The sequence below is a fragment of the Ochotona curzoniae genome, unplaced genomic scaffold, assembly GCF_017591425.1.
Source record: "Ochotona curzoniae isolate NIBS_2020 unplaced genomic scaffold, NIBS_Ocur_1.0 scaffold_274, whole genome shotgun sequence".
Classification (NCBI taxonomy): domain Eukaryota; kingdom Metazoa; phylum Chordata; class Mammalia; order Lagomorpha; family Ochotonidae; genus Ochotona; species Ochotona curzoniae.
The window spans coordinates 8639378-8657822 of record NW_024467101.1 but is presented as its reverse complement, the minus strand read 5'-3'; the positions used below and the strand labels follow the sequence as shown (position 1 = coordinate 8657822).

General features: G+C 46.2%; 1 protein-coding gene across 2 annotated transcripts in view; it reads left to right on the top strand.

The window, feature by feature from the left end:
* The window catches only part of KREMEN1 (kringle containing transmembrane protein 1), a 60451-nt gene that overhangs the window by 1110 nt on the left and 40896 nt on the right, over positions 1 to 18445 (top strand). The gene's annotated exons all lie outside the window — the stretch shown is intronic.

The window sequence follows — 18445 nt, the reverse complement described above, 5'->3', positions numbered from 1 at the left end:
ATTTACAGAGACCCCCTGCTGCCAAGGCCAAGTCTTCCCTAGATGGAGTCCTTTCCCCGCCCACCCCCAAGAGGGCACTCTGCTTAGCAGAATCCTTTCCAAGTTGCAGAGCAAGCAGGAGGGTGTGCCCTGGTCTAGTTAGGTTCCTGAACAGGTTGTTTGGGTGCTGGGTGTCTGAGACCTGGGTGAAAGGGACACGAAGGACCTGTCTTGCCAGATGAGAAAAACCGGCCTTTAGGTTCTCCACCCCAAAGTTCCTGAATGCTAAGACAGGGCTGTGCCGTTGGAAGCCGACTTCAGTTGCTGCGTTTAGGATTGGCGAAAAGGCCTGGGCTTGGTGTTATCCCTGACTGTGATGTGGGACCGCCTGGGCTTGGTGTTATCCGTGACTGTGATGTGAGACCGTGCCTTCAGGTCTGTTCTTGTGCATGAGGGGGCGGGGCTGGATGACCCTGCCTTGTGGGAGGTTGCGAGGAGAACACAGGGTCCTGCAGGTGACAAGCCGCGTGCAGAGAGGGCAGTCCATAAACGTTATTTTAATAATCCTCTTTTTATAGTGCTTCACAGTTCATCAAGGGCTAGACACCTCATTTACCCTGGGAAGACTCACAGCTTCCCGTGCGGTTAATCCCTACAAAAGGCAGAGCTTGGCTTGGGGTCAGTCAACCTAGACAGGCAGTAAGTGGTCTCTGAGTGAACACCGCCTTTTGGGGGGGGACTCGGACCATTTGATCCCATCTACTGTTTGCCATATGTGAAGAGTGAGAGAGGGACATTCTGAGAGCCAGGATATGTCAACATCGCTGTAACCTGGTAACCCCCTAGCTCCAGCCTGCCATCTGTGTGTTCAGGATTTAATGTCCTCTCCGGAGAGAGAGAGAGGGGTTTGGGTAGAAATAGATTGCGTTCTCTTTTCTGGAAAGGACAGTGAGCTGCTCTGAAAAGCCAGGAGTGAGCCAGCTCTGTGTTTAGGCTTGTTGGCAGGTGGATTCTTTATGCCCAGGCACCTTGGCTTCTCAGGGGTCAAATGTGGCAGCTCTTACATGATTGCTATTTAGGCATCTGAGGTAGGGACAAATAAGGAATAGTTAAGAAATGATTTGTGATAAGGGCCAGCCCCTCCCCCCCCCCAGCACAGGTGCTTGTGTGACGTTCCCACTCGTTCCCACTCTCGTTCCAGAAGCAGTTTTGGAGTGATCCCAACAACTGTCAGCATCACATCCTGTTGAGAAACTGCCCACTGGTTCTTAAAATCCTTTCCAATTAAACCAAAAAAAAAAAAAAAGAAAGAAAAAATAATGTTTTACTCTGAGGATCTGCCAAGCTTACCATTTTATATTTTGTGATACTGTAATTTTCTCTAAAATGTTGTGGATGGAAAAAATTATTTCAATTCTTATATTCTGCACAATTTTGTAATATTTAAATTACCGGTGGTTTGCATTTTTGAATGCTGACTTTATAAACACAGTTAGCTCATTCCCCATCAATGCTACTTCTAATTACAGTGTAGGCAACCCCAAATGATTGCCTTTCTTCTCTCCATTCTTCCTTTGAGAGTCTTTCCCTTCTTTCACAACTGATAAGAAGGAAGATACAGGTTAATGGAGCAGGGAAGGCAGCTGGGGTCATGGGGCCTGGGGGGGGCTCTTGGAATGGCTGCGCATCTGGAATTTACTGACCTGTGGGGGAGAGATGGGAGGTGAGCTATCAGGTGTGTAGCAGAAGAGCTTCCCCACTCAAGTTCGTTCTTTCTTTCCTTCTTTCTTTCTTTGAATAAAAAAAGATTTATTTCTTGTTTATTTGAAATACAAAGCTAGAGGAAGAAAGAGATCCTCCATCTGCTGGTTAACTCCCCCAAATTGCCCCAACAGCTAGGGCTGGGCCATGCAGAAGTTAGGACCTTCTTCCTGGTCTCCCACGAAGGTACAGGGGTCCAAACACTGACCTGTCTTCTGCTACTTTCCCAGGCTCATTAGCAAGGTGCTGGATAGAAGTGGAGCTGCTGGGATTTGAACCACTGGGACTTGAGCCCATCCTTGTAGGCAGTGATTTAATGTGTTATAGTTGCCTTTTATAAGTCTATAAGCTGATGCTTGTTCCCCTCTAATTCTTCATCTGGAATTTGGCCTACTAGCCAGTAGTATTGCTGTAAAACCTGTGAGTTCAGTTAATATCAAGACACCTGCCGAGCCCCACTTGTCCTGGGGATCTGACTGATGGCTGATATGGCTGATAGAATGATCTGTATGAGCATGGGGGCTGAGGCAGTGAAGGAGTGAAGCCCGTCAGCACACATGGCAGTTACAAAAGACTTACAGAAGTATTGTAAAAAAAAACTTCATGTTGACTTGGTGTCAAGGAACTCTGCTCTTTTTTGTGTCTGTCCCCGGAACAACTATGTAAATGTTTGAGATAGACAGTGAACCCTTTTATGTATTTTAACACAAGAGAATGTTTCATTTAGTTTCACTACTGATAAGCAGCAATTTGATTCCCTTAGGTTAGGTCTTAGCATCATTGGACACAAAGCCATAAATGATTAAGATAAAATATATTGCTTTAAAATAGCTTCCACAGGCCCGACGCAATAGCGTAGTGGTTAAAGTCCTTGCCTTGCATGTGCTAGGATCCCATATGGGCGCCGGTTCTAATCCCGGCAGCCCTGCTTCCCATCCAGCTCCCTGCTTATGGCCTGGGAAAGCAGTAAGGATGACCCAAAAGCCTTGGGACCATGCACCCATGTGGGAGACCAAGAAAAGCTCCTGGCTCCTGGCTTCAGATTGGCTCAACTCCAGCCATTGCGGCCACTTGTGGAGTGAACTATTGGACAGAAGATCTTTCTCTTTGTCTCACCTCCTCTCTGTATATCTGACTTTCCAATAAAAATAAATGAATCTTAAAAAAAAAAAATAGCTTCCACAAGGTACAGATTAGAAACTTTTAGTGATGGGACATATCTCCTCTGGGATCCTGAAGGCTGAAATGCTACCTCCGACTGTAGACTAGGTGTTGGCACATTTTAAATCAAGGATGAGACAGTAAAGAATTTGGGCTGTGTTTGCCACATATTGTGTGTTGCAGTTACTCAACTCTCTGGGACAAAAAAAAAACAAAACAGCTGTAGACAGAATATAAAGGAATAGGTGTGGCTGTGTGCCCATGAAACACCATGGGTACTGAAATTTGAATTTCATGTTTTTTACATGTAAGATATTACTATTTTTTTTTCAAAATTAAAAATTTAAACCCCGGTCATAACTTTGAGGGTCTCACAGGCTACACTGTGCCTAGTGTTGCTTGAGTTCAGTGTCTACTAATTTTTCTTTTCCATTTTCACTAGGCTGGAGAAGTGATAAGGAGGCTTGATTTTGGTGAATGAGTGAATCTTGCATGGTACCTATCAAGATAACTAAGGGGGAAGCAGAGTTCAGATGGTTAATTTTATATTCTGTCTTAGCAGAAAAGAAATGGAGGAAAGTCCAGGCACATACATTTCGATCTTAAGGCTTTTTTTTTTTTAATGCTAGAGAAATGTAGTGTGGCTCAGAAGATTGAGGCTACCCCGGAACCAACAAGTGTCTGGCTTGTTGTGGTAGGCCTGCAGATGTTGCTTGGAACAATCTGTGGAGAGGATCTTTTTCTCAGAGGAAAGCTCTGGCAGCAGGTGGCACCAATCCTGAGACAGAAAAGCAGTGAGGGGAAGTGGGGAGGGCTGGGAGAAAAGAACAAACTTCTATCATTTTCCTAGGCACTTAACTTCTTATTTCCATGGCACTATTGTTGTTGAAGTCTTAAAAAAAAAAAAGGGACCAACAATATGCTTAGCATCGTGGATTATGTTGTTTTAATTAAAACATTTTTTCGAAAAAGCAAAATGAAACATCCAAACATACCAAGTTGATTGTGTTTGTCCTGCGGAACAGTTAATGCAAAACACTTGAGAGAGCCCGGAAGTTTGGATCTGGGAGTTTATGCAGAGTAAGGCCAGCCCTGGAGGAGGCAGATGTGTCCTTTGGAAAACCAGCCTTCCACATCGGGAGGTGACATCGCTGCTCAGGTTCACTTCTTCTGTGTCCAGTGTGACCTTGAAATGCACTGAGAAGGAGCAGGCCGAGGTCACTGTCTTCCTCCCAGGGTGGCGGAGCTTGCTCTGCAGATCTCATATCGTGAGGCATTATCTGGATTCCTGCTGACCAGGGGCTGGGAAAGAGGCCTCTGGAGACTTGTCAGATGGCTGTGTATATGGCTCTGTAGCAACCTGCCTTCTCTGCTAAGGGAATCCATGCCACCTTCTACCCAACCCCTCCCAGCCACACACACACACACACACACACACTCTCTCTCTCTCTTTCTCTGATATTTCGAGGTGGACACCTCGCTAGCCTGGACTTGCACCAGATTGAAGAGGAGTGTGGCTCAGCACTAGAAAGCACCTTGGCAGACAAAGATTTCAGGCCCCCTCAGGGGTAGTCGCCTCTCTCCCTCCCAGGGACACAAGAAGACCCTTTACCCCCTCCCTCCACCTTAGCTGCCCCTCTACCAGGCCCAGCTTCTAGTTTCCCTTGCCACAGATTTAATCCCTGGAAGGTAGCCAGAGCATTAAACTTTTATTGTTCAATTTACCACAAGGGCGGGGCCCCTGCTTCTAGTGGGCTGAGGAGGCTGCGGCCTCTTCCAAACCCAAGTGTCACAGCGCATTAGCAACTGCAGACTCTGAGGGCTGGATTTCTTTCAGTTTGGTTAGATTCTCGGTGAGAACCAGCACAGTACACTCAAGAAGTTTTAAACCCAGGAAATAGGGACAACAGCCTAGACAGTTCTGGAAGATGATTCATAACGGGCGGTAGCCGTCAGCGTTGGTCCTGCTGACTCAGCGTGATTTCTTGACACCTCCCAGACGGGTCCATGAAGCAAGTGACCAGGCCCATTCCCCAGCACCCTGAAAGTCAAAGGACATGCAACCATCAAGTCGATCTCCTTTAGGATCATAGAGGCTGTTGGCCAATCCCAGCACAGTATGTAAATTACTTGCTGCTGTTCAATCTTTAAAAAAAAAAAAGATTCATCTTCAAAGAAAATTATTGGGCTGGTAAAAATATTTTTAATAATGACCACAGAAGCCATATTTGTTTTGCTTTGATGTTCTTCCGAAGACTCTTCTGGTTCTAATCAGATTGTTCCCACATAAAATACAGTGGAAATCTACAATAATAAAATCCCTATCCCTCTGTCTATGGGGAAATAACAGGATGGGGACTGTCTTTTTTTGAGGGGGCTTTCCCCTGCCCTCTCCCCAGACTCCAAGCCTCTATTACTGGTGGGTGTTTTGGCATCAGTTAAGGGCCTTCCATCCACCCCTCCCTCCGTGTTTTGCTCTTTCATTAAAGTGTTTCTGTTGTCTAATTATATCCTTTCAATCAAATTAGAGACTAGAGCATCTGGTGAGGGCGGTAACTGCTGCCATCTGCACCTCGTCCACGCAGGCCGTTTCAGCCGAGAATCCCTCGGCTCCCAAATGGCAGGAAGAGATTTGGAAAAAGTCAAGTTGGAGGAGAGTTGCACTCAAAAGGACCATCTTCAAAGGCCTGGGTGCCACACCCTGCTCTCTGCGATGTGTGTAGGGCCACGCCGAGCCCCTCTGGCTGGCTTCACCAGAGATTTCATTCTGTAGTGTTTCTGGCAGATGAAGACTGGCTCAGCTGAAAAGATTAGGCAGCCTTCTCTCTCTGGAGAACACTCCTCTCCCACCCCTACCCTAAACCCCCTGAGAATGTTTCTATTGAGAACAATCTTTTTGTTATGTGACCACTGGTTAATGGATGTGACACTCTGTGTTTATTTGATCATTTTTTCTAACCCAGTGATTTCAACTGGAGAGTTTACCTCCCTGGGACATTTTGCAATGCTGCTGGCAGTTTTCACTGCCCCAGCTGAGGGGGTCTAAACCACTGGCCATCCAGCAGATAAAAGCCAGAGATGCCAGCAAACATCTCAGTGTCCTGGGTATCCCAGAATGGCAGCTGCGCACAGGCTGATCAACTGTCCCAATTGTGTCATTTTCTTGTGCTTCTTCCCATGGAGGCCTAAACAACGAGCAACTCTGGTCAAGTTCATTTTTCACTCCTAGGAAAGTAAATTATTGATCTTCATGTAATCCCCTTCAGTGTTTCTGTGGACAGTGCTCCAGAAAGCTGTTATGGAGTAAGATCTCTGACTCACCGCCTTTTCACTCTCTCACCCAATTAGAGTTTCAGATAAACACCAAATCCTTGTTGTTGTTTTGAAAAGTCTGCTTCATGCAGTATCAGGAATACTCATGTTTAAAAACGCAATATTTAGCGGAGATCGCAATTAACTTGAGGCTACTGTGTTTTTATTTGCTAAATCTGGCTACTCTTGTTCTCCATCCACAAAACATGACATGGCACTTCCAGTCTTCGGCAATTAAAGTGATTCTGTTGACCCCTGTGTGCTTTTGTTCAAAATTTGGCCAACGTCTGCCTTCATTCTGCCTGCTGGGGCAGCTAGATATGACAGCACCGCCCCATCCCTGCGTTCCTGTTCCTAAACAGAGTCTTTTCCTTCGGCACTGAGCTTCCTTTGCTCCCCCTCCACCCGCTGCCGGAACTTTTGCAAACTGTCTTTTGAGTCCTGTTTGAATGCTGGGACCAATTAGCAAGTGCTTCTCCAGTGTCTGCTGTGTGCCCAGCAGCTACGATTAGAACCCCTCCCTGCGCCAGTTCACAGAAAACTACAGCTTTGTCACTTCGAGTTTTGTTTTCAAGATGTCTCTGGTGATAATAAGGATAGGTGGTCTCCCCATCTCCAGGACAAAGAAGTCCAGAGCCGGCCTTCCAGGGAGTGTTGGCCGTGCTCCAGGACTCCATTATTGGGGGAACTTTGTTGCCATCTGACATTGAAAGTAGGTCACAGACAATAGTGATAAAATTTGTCCCGAAGCAGGATTATTTCCGTTTACTTGATCTTTTAGTCTGAGAACTTCAGATAGTACAAAATAGGATTGCACAAGAAAGAGACTTGTGTAGATTTGAGCCAGGTTTGCTTAACTGAAGCAAACTCAGAATGTAAGAATGTATATTTCAAAAGGGGTTTGATCATTGCTCCCTCAGCACATAATGCATCCCAGGGATTTCCTTTAGATAGCAAACTCCCCTGGTTTAAATAAACGAGATTTTTACTGTAAGATGCTCAATTTCTGTAAACTTTCCTGGAGTGTCTCATAGGTTGTTGCTAGTTCCACATCCTGAGGCCGAGCTAGAGGCCTAAATTGGAGGGGAAACTGAGTTACCCTGAGTGTGCCTGCAATGAGTATTTCTCTCTAGCCGCCCACTCCTTCATTCAGCAAACTTGCCCAGTGCCTTCTGTGTAGGGTCTGTAATGGCTGAGCGTAGCCGTGAGTAAGAAGGGAATCAGCTGTTCGAGGAGTGGTGGCAGCAGGTGCTGTGTGATGTGTTTTGGACTCCTGTTGGAATCCGCAGATTAAACATGCTAAATCTAAACCCAGAGCATTTTGAGCAGCTAACAGGACACTTGAATTCATGTGACAAGTCACGGTCAAAACAAAGATAGCAGGCAGACATTGTGGTACAGTGGGTTAACCTGCCACTTGGAATGCCTACATCTCATGGCAGAATGCTTGATTGAGTCCTGGCTCTTCTGCTCTTGATCGAGCTTCCTGCTAGTGCTTTTGGGAAGGTGGAGGAGGGTGGCCCGCATGTTTGGATGCCTGCCACTCCTGCGGATGCCGTTCCAGGGTCCTGGATTCAGCCTGACCAGTCCTGGCAATTACAAGTATTTGAGGAATGAACCCACAGGAGAGAATTTTGGTCTGTTACTTTGCCTTTCAGAAAAAAAAAAAAAGCATGCCAAAATTATAAAGTATTGTATGAAATTGCCTTCAGGTTCCACAGGTAAGGTAGAAATGAAACAGACTAATTTGGTACCTAGACGTGAACCCTTATTCCCAGGATATCTCGTTATATACGTGCAGATAGCCTAAAATCTGGGGGGGAAATGAGAGTTGAATCCCTTGTGAGTCCCAGCATTTTGAATAAGTGATACTTGAGTTGTGTATTCTGTTCTAGACCCAAGGTGTCTTTATTTTTTGCTTCCTTTAGTTCTGGTTTATAATGAACTGAGATATTGCCCATCAGAAAGCTGAACTTTTTTTTTTTTTTTTTTTTTTACAATTTTTCTTACAATTTTTAAAAGATTTATTTATTTTATTGTAAAGTCAGATATACAGAGGCAAGGAGGGCTAGAGAGGAAGAATCTGCTGATGCACTCCTTAAGTGACCACAATGGCTGGAGCTAAGCTGATCCAAAGCCAGGAGCCAGGAACTTCCTCCAGGTCTCCAACGCTGGTGCAGGGTCCCAAGGCTTTGGGCCATCCTCCACTGCTTTCCCAGGCCACAAGCAGGGAGCTGGATGGGTAGCAGGGCTGCTGGGATTAGAACCGGCACCTATGTGGATCCTGGTGTGGGCAAGGCAAGGACTTTAGCCACTAGGCTACCGTGCAGGCCCCCCCCCCTTTTTTTTTAAGATGTATTTATTTGTTTGTTTATTTATTTGAAAGGCAGAGTTACAAAGAGAGAAGGAGAGACGCGTCTTCCATCTGCTGATTTACTCCCCAAATGGTCACAGTAACAGCAGTTGGCCTGTCCGAAGCCAGGAGCGTCTTCCAAGTTTCCCACATGGATGCAAGGCTCTACGCACTTGAGCCATCTTCTGCTGCTTTCTCAGGTGCAGTGACAGGGAGCTGTATCAGGAGTGAAGCAGCCAGAACTTGAATCAGAATCCACATGGAATGCCAGCGTCACATGTGGAAGCTTTACTCACTCTGCCACAGCATATAGCTCTGCTACAGCTCTGCCCCAAATATTTGGAGCTTTGAAATGCCTCATACTCCCTGTGTCTAAAAATGGAAACTTCTGTGGTATGAAGTTCTAGTTCAGGGTCGAGGTGCAGATTGACAAATATCTAATCTACTATTTGTATTTATTGCGTGGAGACAGACAGGTATGCTGTCAGAGTGTGATAGAATCTGTTTTGCTGGCTTTGACAGTGCTTTGGTTAGTCATGAAACATTTTTTTCCTTTGAGTTCCATTCAGCCAGTAGCTTCTGACCTGACGAGTCCACTCTTTAATAGAGATGTAGCTTGATCTCGCAGTGTCTGTTGCAAAGTAAGATACCAATGGGTTAATGGTCCTTTTTGTTTTCAAAAACTGTGTTTTCGACTTCCATTGGACAATTGTATGTGTTTATGATATCCTGCATGATAAATAGAAATTCCTCAGGCACTACTGCATATTCATAGTGTCTGTTCCTGGCACAGACACATGTACTTAATGGCAACAGCTATGGTGTGTTTTGCAGCGGGTCCGGCCTGGGTAGGGGGGTAGAGTATTCAAGATGAGAGCCAGATGGGAAGAGAGCAGTGCCAAGCTCGTGTGTTCTCATGTTCTCTGCCTCTGCAAGATTTGTTATTCGAATTTTTTAAGGTTTTTTTTTTTTTTTTTTTTAGAAAGGCAAATTTAAAGAGAGAAGGAGAGACAGGGAGAAAGATCTTCCATCCACTGGTTCACTCCCCAAGTAGCCACAATGGCCAGAGCTGAGCCAATCCAAAGCCAGGAGCCTCTTCTGGATCTCCCATGTGGGTGCAGTGTCCCAAGGACTTAGGCCATCCTCCACTGCTTTTCCCTGCCGCAAGCAGGGAGCTGGATGAGAAGTTGAGCAGCCAGGACTCAAACCAGTGCCTGTGTGGAATCCCAGCACATTCAAAGCGAGGATTTAATCACTGAGCCCAAATTTTTATTCTCTCTTAGCAAATACTAATTATTTTATAAATAATCACAAATGTTTTCATGGATCTTCTGAATTTCAGTTTTGAGTCCTATCCTCATTATAGATTTGGTGTTTCCTTGAATCGTCTGTTAAGGCATTAATAATTCCTCTGATAATAGCAATTACAAAATTCGAGATTCAGTTACAAAGACTTAAAGCCCCATTTCAAAAGTATTATATTATTGAGCTGTAATTATTGTGAGAGGCCTAGTCTTGACACCTGTTCTTGTTTTCTAATTAAGGACACCATCCTCCCATGAAAAAAAAGACCAGAGATGTGTTTTAGGGCAGCCTTGGGCACAGTGGTTAAGTCATTTGCTTGCGATGGCTGCATCTAGAATCAACATGTCCAGTTCAAGCTCTGGCTCCTTTGCATGCAGTCCGGCTTCGTGCTGGTGCACACCCCGCCCTGCGAGGCAGCAGGAGACTGTTCAGATACATGGGTCCTTGCCATTCACGTGGGAGACCTGGATTGAGTTCCGCGTTCCTGGTTTCTGGTTGGCCCAGCCCTATCTTTTGCGGGTACGGGTCAGTGCACCAGCAGGTGGAAGAGCTCTCACTGTCTTTCTGCTTTTTCAGGTGAAATAAATAAATTTTAATAAAGCAAAATTTTTAAAAAAGGTATTTTAATGGAAAAACTTAAGATTTTTTTTAAATTACAGTGATTATGTGGTAATTATACTTTGGGCAAGAGTATAGCTCATCTGTGGTCATTATGCACTATAATATGTAATCCAAGAACATGATGTATGAATGTCTATCTTGATTTTAGATGGCTGAAGTTATGGCTGACTGAGTTCTTGAAAAGAAGCTAAGATGGATTATATTATATTTTATTTTATTTTATTTTATTTGAAAGACAGATCCTTCTTCTTTGGATTTCTTCCCCAAGTGCTCACAACAGCCAAGAGCAGGGGCAGGCCCAAGCCAGGAACCCTGAACTTCATCTGCATCTCCCATGTGGGTGATGGACACCCATGAGTTCGGTCATCATCTGCGTCCCAGGGTCTGCCTGAGCTGGGAGCTGACCCAGAGGTGGGGTGGCCAGGACGGGCACCTGGCACTCCAACATGGATGAGCGCATTCTAAGTAGCAGTTTAACTACTACAAGTATTTGCCCCTAAACATGTTGTATTATGGGAATTTAGGACATGAACAAAAGTAGAGGGAAGACTTGTAAGAAAGTACTATATCCATCTCCCAGCTTTCATGATTGTCAGTATTAGTCCTCCTGTACCTGCTTCCCTCTCTCCTACTAGAGCGTTCATTTTTGTAACTTCAAAAAGATATTTGTGAATTTTCGAAAAGATGTGTTTTAAAGTCAGAGCTGGGGCAGGGAAGGATTGGAGGAAGGGGACAGAGAGAGATCTTCCATCTGGTATTTCATGCCTGATATATTTGCAATTGGCAGGACTGGGCTAGGCTCAACCTAGGAGTCTGGAACTCCATCCAGGTCTCCCACGTGGATGACAGGGGCCCAGGCACGTGGGCCATCATCTGCTGCCTTCTCAGGATGCAATGCAGGAAGCTGGATCCAAAGCAGAGCAACCAATACTTGCACTGGTCCTCTATGATAAGGGCTTTAGACACCAAGAGGTGGCATAACTTGCCTGTGGCACAATGCCTGCCCTACCCCTACCACTAGACTTTTTTTTTTTAAATAGAATGTAAACAAAACACATTTAAATAATGTGAATCGCCAGTTTCTGTGAATCTGTATGTTTCCCTGTCTCTCTCTCTCTCTCTATTTTTTTCTCCTTACAGTTTCTTTGTTAAAGATATAGTTTCTTTGTTAAAGATATAGTTTCTACAGGGCCCGCCGCTGTGGCCTAGTGGCTAAAGTCCTCACCTTGAACATGCTGGTATCTGATTTGGGCACTGGTTCTAATCCTGGTGGCCCTTCTTCTCATCTAGCTCCCTAAAGCAGTCGAGGATGGTCCAAAGCCTTGGGACCCTGCACTTATGTGGGACCCCTGAAAGAGCTCCTGGCTCCTGGCTTCGAATCGGTGCAGTGCTGACCGTTGCAGTCACTTGGGGAGTGAATCATTGAACAGAGATCTTCCTCTCTGTTTTCCTCTCTATATATCTGACATTGCAATAAAAATAAATAAATCTTAAAAAAAGAGAAAGATACAGTTTCTACAGAGCAAAAAGTATGCCCAGGTTCCTCTTCAATGGGAGAGGTCAAATAAGACGTGGATTTCTTTTTTATAATGGAAGTCTTACTTCTGGTTCAGAAATCTGAAGACTTAGTCCTGGAACTGTTTTGTTTTTGTTTTTGTTTTTGTTTTTAAGCTATCCATCCTTTCCAGTCATATCACTCCAGACTGGAACCTTAGTTGTTTTGTTGGCTCTTGAAATTGTAGTTGTTTAAGCGTTTGGAGTTAAGAGACATTGAGATCATCTGGCACAAATCCTCTCATCTCCCAGGGGAGGAAACCAAAGCCCAGAGTGTCTGGGTAGATCACTCAAACCGCATAGCGTCAGCTCTCCTCCTCTGGTGTCGTCTCTCCCCCTTTCTTGCAGTGCCTCTCAGTGTGTATTGTGTGGGTAGAGGGCTGGCTATTGATCCCCTTCCCCTGCTAAAGCGTCTCCTCGTGTCTAGATCTGATAGCCTCACTCTATGGAATCACAGAGAACATTCTTGGGTGGGGAGGGGAGGAGCAGGTATTGTGGTGCAGTGGGTTAAGCTACCACTTGGGATGCATCCCATAGAAGAATCCCGTTTCCATTTTTGATTTTCACTTCCTGCTAATGCTCCTGGGAAGTTGCAGATGACGGCCCAGGTGCTGAAGTCCCTGTTACTTGTGTGGGAGACCTGAGTCCTGGCTGTAGCCTTGCCCAGCCTGTTATCACAGGCATTTGAGGACTGAATCAGTGAGTGGAAAATATCTCTCTCTCACTCCCCCTGCCCTTTTTCTCTTCTGCTATCTCTCTTGTTCTCTCTCTCCCTTTATAATAAGTAAAATAGGTACAGAAAAATTTTAGGAGCAGATATTGTGGTGCAATGTGTTAAACTGCCTGCTGGGATTCCCACATCTCATGTTGGAATGTTGATTTCAAATCCTGCCACTCTGCCCTTCTGATTCAGCTTCCTGTACTATGCTTGGGAGGCAGGTGATGGCCTAGTTACTTGGGTTCCTGCTACTCACGTTGGAGACCTAGATGTCTTCCATCCTATCCCTGTTTCTCCCAAATTCTGTGTCCCAGGCCCAACCAACAAATGCTTTTGGCTCTATCTTCAAAATATATCTAGAGGGGCAGGTGTTATGGCACAGTAGGTTAAGTCTCCCCTTGCCATACGGTATCCCATAGGGTGGCCAGATCCAGTCCAGGTTGTTCTGTTTTGGTCCAGCTCCCTGCTAATTTTCTGGGAAAATAGCAGAAAGTGGCTCAAGTACTCTGCTCCTGCCTGGGGAGGCCCAGATAGAGTTCAAGGCTCCAGATTTTCATCTGCCCCAGCCTCAAACAATTCAGCCATTTTGGGACTAAATCAATCTCTCCCCTTCCCTCTCTCTCTCTCTTTGCCTTTCAAGTAAATAGGTGTTTAAAATGTGTGTATGTGTGTGTGTGTATATATATAGAGAGAGAGAGAGAAAGAGAGAGAGAGAGAGAGAGCTTCCCTCCACTCCACAGCTGTCATCCTGCCTTCTAACTGACTTGCTACAGTAACCCCATAATCCATCTCTTTGCCTTTCTGTAATTCTTCCTCTACCCAAAAGCTAGACAACTTCATTACAAAGATAAGTCGGAACACATCATTTCTCTACGCAGCACCCTCCAGTGGCTTCCCCTCACACCCAAGAACAAAGCCAAAACCTAGTGTACGTAACTCTTGAGATGTCCCACATTTTGGCCTTGTCTACCCTTTCCTATTGTTCACCCTACCCCAGTCCCCAAGCTGCCCAGAACAGTGTGAGGGTTCACAGGTTCTGCACCTGCCGCTTCCTGTGCCAGCAGTTCTCTTCCACGCCTTGATGGTGTTTGCTTCCTCTCTTCCTCCGCCTCTCTTCTCCTCTCCTCTCCTCTTCTCCTCTCTTCTCTCTTCTCCTCTCCTCTCCTCTCCTCTCTTTTCCAGGCCCTACCTGAGTTGCTCTGTCTACGAGAGATCTCCCACTGTCCCCCTCACCTTACTCCGCTTCCTTTTCCCTTACAGCACTGCCTCTGTCTGATGTCAGTCTTCATGGGTTTGTTAGGGGTGTGTGCGTCCCTGTTAGCATAGATGTTCCATAAACACAGTGACCTCTGTGTTGTGAATACAGCCAGGTGCATAGTAAGTCCTGAATCAATATCTGTAAAATGAACTATGACTGATATCCTAGACATTAGATCTGTTGCCTTCACTCATTTTCTTAGAAGAGTTTTGCATGTGATTTTTTTTTTTTTAGTAAGAGATGCAGGCCACTCTTTACTTATTTGGGCAAAGCTTACATCAGTTTTTGTTTTTACGATTTATTTATTTTTATTGGAAAGTCAGATATACAGAGAGGAGGAGAGACAGAGAGGAAGATCTTCTGTCCAATGGTTCACTCCACAAGTGAGCACAATGGCTGGAGCTGAGCCAATCCGAACCCAGGAGCCAACAGCTCCTCTGGGTCTCCCACATGGGTGCAGGGTCCCAAGGCTTTGGGCTGTCCTTGACTGCTTTCCCAGGCCACAAGCAGGGAGCTGGATGGGAAGCAGGGCCACTGGGATTAGAACCGTTGGCCACATGGGATCCCAGCTCACGCAAGGCAAGAACTCCAACCACCGGGCCCACATCAGTTTTATATAACAACAGAAAATAAGGGCGGCAGGGACCTTGTTCCTGAGCACACACCCTGTTGTTCTGAAGAAATCAAGACGCACAGATAACCTGGAAGCTACTCCCGTCTGCTTCTCGTATCTTTTTTCCACAATTGACACACACAGGGCAAGTCAGGTTCAAAAAATGATCCTTAAATTCTGCCTCAGGGGCCCGGCGCAGTGGTGCAGTGGTGCAGTGGTTAAGGTCCTCGCCTTGCACACCCGGGATCCCATATGGGTGCCGGTTCTAATCCCGGCAGCCCCGCTTCCCATCCAGCTCCCTGCCTGTGGCCCGGGAAAGCAGTTGAGGACGGCCCAAAGCTTTGGGACCCTGCACCCGCGTGGGAGACCCGGAAGAGGCTCCTGGCTTCGGATCGGCATAGCATCGGCCGTTGCGCTCACTTGGGGAATGAATCATCGGATGGAAGATCTTCCTCTCTGTCTCTCCTCTCTGTATATCTGCCTTTCCAATAAAAATTTAAAAATTCTGCCTCAGTTTCATCCGTAGAATCGAGAGCAAGGTGGGATCTTAGACCGAAGCAAACAAGCCTGCACTTCCTGCTCCCACTCTCAGTTGCCATTTCATTCCCACTCATGAGGACTGTCACGTGTGGGAGTGGCCGCCTCCTCCACTTGTGTCACAGATGAAGCCACCTGAGCCATTGGGAACATGGTCCTACTTGTCCTGCAGGTTGCTTGCTGCGTATGGTTAAGGCCTCCCATTAGGGTGGCTCCTGGGTGACTCCTTGCCATTTCTTAATTGTATATATTTAAGGTATTCATCACAGTGTTTTTTATTTTGTTGGCTTTTGGTTTTTCTGTCATCATAGTAGTTTGATATGCAGGATCTGACAGGAGAGAACTATATAAACACATGGCAATTAAATTCTAGCAGTTGGGAAGAACTTGCCTGATGTTTCTAGAATCATCTAATCCAGTGACTCCTTAGCCTGATTATGTCCTAGAGTCACTAAAAAGACAACTTTTTAGAGATACAGGGTCCCAGGTCTCCTTGTAGTCTACAGCTGGGATAGGACATTGGGTCTCTTGCTCCTCCCACTTCCTTCTCTGCTACCCTTATCTCTATTTCTCTGTCTCTCAATTATAGCAGATATAGATATCTTCATATTTGCTGTGGATTGGTTTCAGGAATACCTAAGGATACTCAGATCTGCAGATAAATAGAAGAGAATGTGTTGGGAACAGGTTTTTTGAGAAAGTTACACTTTGTCTGCGGTGGGAAGTGTTAGGGGAAGAACACTTCACACAGGAAATAGCGTGGTGTCCAACGAACAGCAAGCAGACCGGTGTGGCGGAGGGAGGGCTCGGCTGCCGGGGCCCCTGGGAACAGTTTGGGTTTTCTTCTGAGGACCTCTGGTCTTGAGACAACTCGAAAGGTCAACATGAAAAATGGATTTTAAGAGAACAGGTTGAGGCTGTGAGACCTGAATTATTCTCTAATGATGAATATACAAGCCCAGACAGGTGACACTGAAGACGGAAAGGGGAAGGAGAAGGCAGTTTTAAGATTATATATGTGTATATTCTTACATAGAAAGATACATATCTTTCAAATTTACTTATTTATTTCAAAGGCAAATTTGCAGACTGAGAAAGAGGTATCTTGTATCTGCTGGTTCACTCTTCAAATGGCCCCACGTAGCCAGGGTTGGACCAGGCTACAGCCAGCAGCCTAGAACTTCCTTCATGTCTCCCACGTGGGTGGCAAGGTCCCAGGCAATCAGACCATCTGCTGCCACTTTTCCAGGAATAGCAGGCAGCTAGAGTGAAAGTAGAGCAGCTCGGACTGTAGCTGGCACTCCAATGAGGCATTAGCATTGTAGGCAGCAGCTTAACCCATGGCACCACAGTGCCAACCGCAGAGTCAGCAGAACTTGCTGATGAGTAGGGTGATGGGCAGGATGTGAGAAACAGAGAAGACACCTGGGGGTTCAGCTCAAGGCAGAAGAGGGCATGGGGTGAGGACCGCCTCCCAGTTTCATCTGTAAAGTGGGGCTATTTAAGTACCTTTCTACTGGGTGCCTACTGACGTTTGTAAAGCACTTAGGACAGAGATTGGCACAAGGCAGATGCTCTAGAACAAGTGATGTGGTGATAGTAATTTGTCCAAGGTCTCTCAGCTAGGTGATCAGCAGAAAGTCCAGGTAAAAGTGAGGGCTGGGCTAGGGGTCAGGCCAAGTTGAGCCAGTTCACAACACCCACTGACAGATCTGAGAATCAGCATGGAGTACAGGACAGGCCAGGTTGGGGTGCAGCACCCACCAGCATGAGCTGGAATGGGGTGCAGACTGGACCAGGCCAGGTTATAGCTCCTGCGGCAAATGCCAAGGTGAGGCGGGCCATGCCAGACTAGGTCACAGCATTCACCAGTACACATGAAACCCAGGTGGAGGGGTGTGAGCCTGGAAGGGGGACAGCACAGACCCCCCTGCTGGGCCACTGCTCCCACTGGTGAGTGTGAGAACGGACTGAGAACAGACCAGGTCGGGCAGGGCTACAACACCTCTTGGCCTGCATGTGAACCGGGTTAGGGGAGAGCCAGGCTGGACTAACCAACTGTATCCACTGGTTCATGCATGAGCCAGAATAAGTGCATACAGCACTAGCTGCCAAGTGCTGGAACTGGGGGCAAATCCTGTCAAGCTAGACTGCAGAACCACCTGGAGAAGGCAAGATCCTGGAAGGGGAGTGGGCCCATTAGGGAATCTGGACATTTCTCTGATGGGCTGCAGCTTCCATTGGTCAGCATGAGAACCAGGACTGGGGGAGGGCCTGGATGGACAGGAGATAGCACCGCCAGTATGAGTGTGGGCTGAATAGTGGGGTTGGTTGGTTGAACTAGGCTTCAATGATCGTTAATGTGCAGGCTCTTGGGTTTGGTCATGATGGTCCATGGTAAGTCACACTTACCAGTAACATATGAGCATCGTCCCAAACATGATAAATTGCTAGGATTTTCTACATAGCTTGCAATTCCAGATTATTTTGGCTACCCATAAAACAGTGGCATTCTAGACAAAACACAGGACTCTGACAGCAGAAGGAGAGAGGTCCTGGGAGAGAGATATTGTGAAGATGGTTTTTGAACACAAAAAAAGGTATCTTTCAGAATGTAGACATGCTTCCATTACCCACTTGCACAGGCTGGACCAGGCATGTACCACATTAAGAGTCCTTAATCCTGGGAGTTAGAGGTCAGTGCAGGCCAGGAAAAGGGAAGAAATAAAGCTCTGAATGTTAGTGTAACTGCCACAGAATGTCAGTTTTCTGGTGATACATCTTCAAGAAGTGTTTGAAGTGCTTCTATCTGTCAGTTTCAACTAAGCTAATTTAAAAATATGGCTCTTTGTACTGTGCCTTTCTCATGAACCTCTGTGGGTTTAATGCATCCAATATGTGTGGGGAAGGCCCCGCAGCCTCCCTTCCCATCCCCCTCTGCATCTAGCAAGCAGTGTGGGGCAGCACGCTGTTGCACCTGCAAGGATCTGTCATTTGGTTACATGGGACCATCTTCAACATGTCTTGTTGGAAGGTTCCAGAAAAGCATGAGAGGAAAGCTTGGCCTTTCCTCCTTTGTGGCGCTCATCTGTTTTGTTGCACCTCTCTCGCAAACAGCATGGGGAGGACTGTTCTTCATTAACAGGGAATGTGAGTCATTCCCGGAGTCGTGTGATTGGTATTCCAAACCTCGCTGTATCCCATGGCCTTATTAAATCCAAGTGTCAGTGCTGCCTTTCAGACTAGAGAGGAAAACTTGGTTACAGCTGGTAA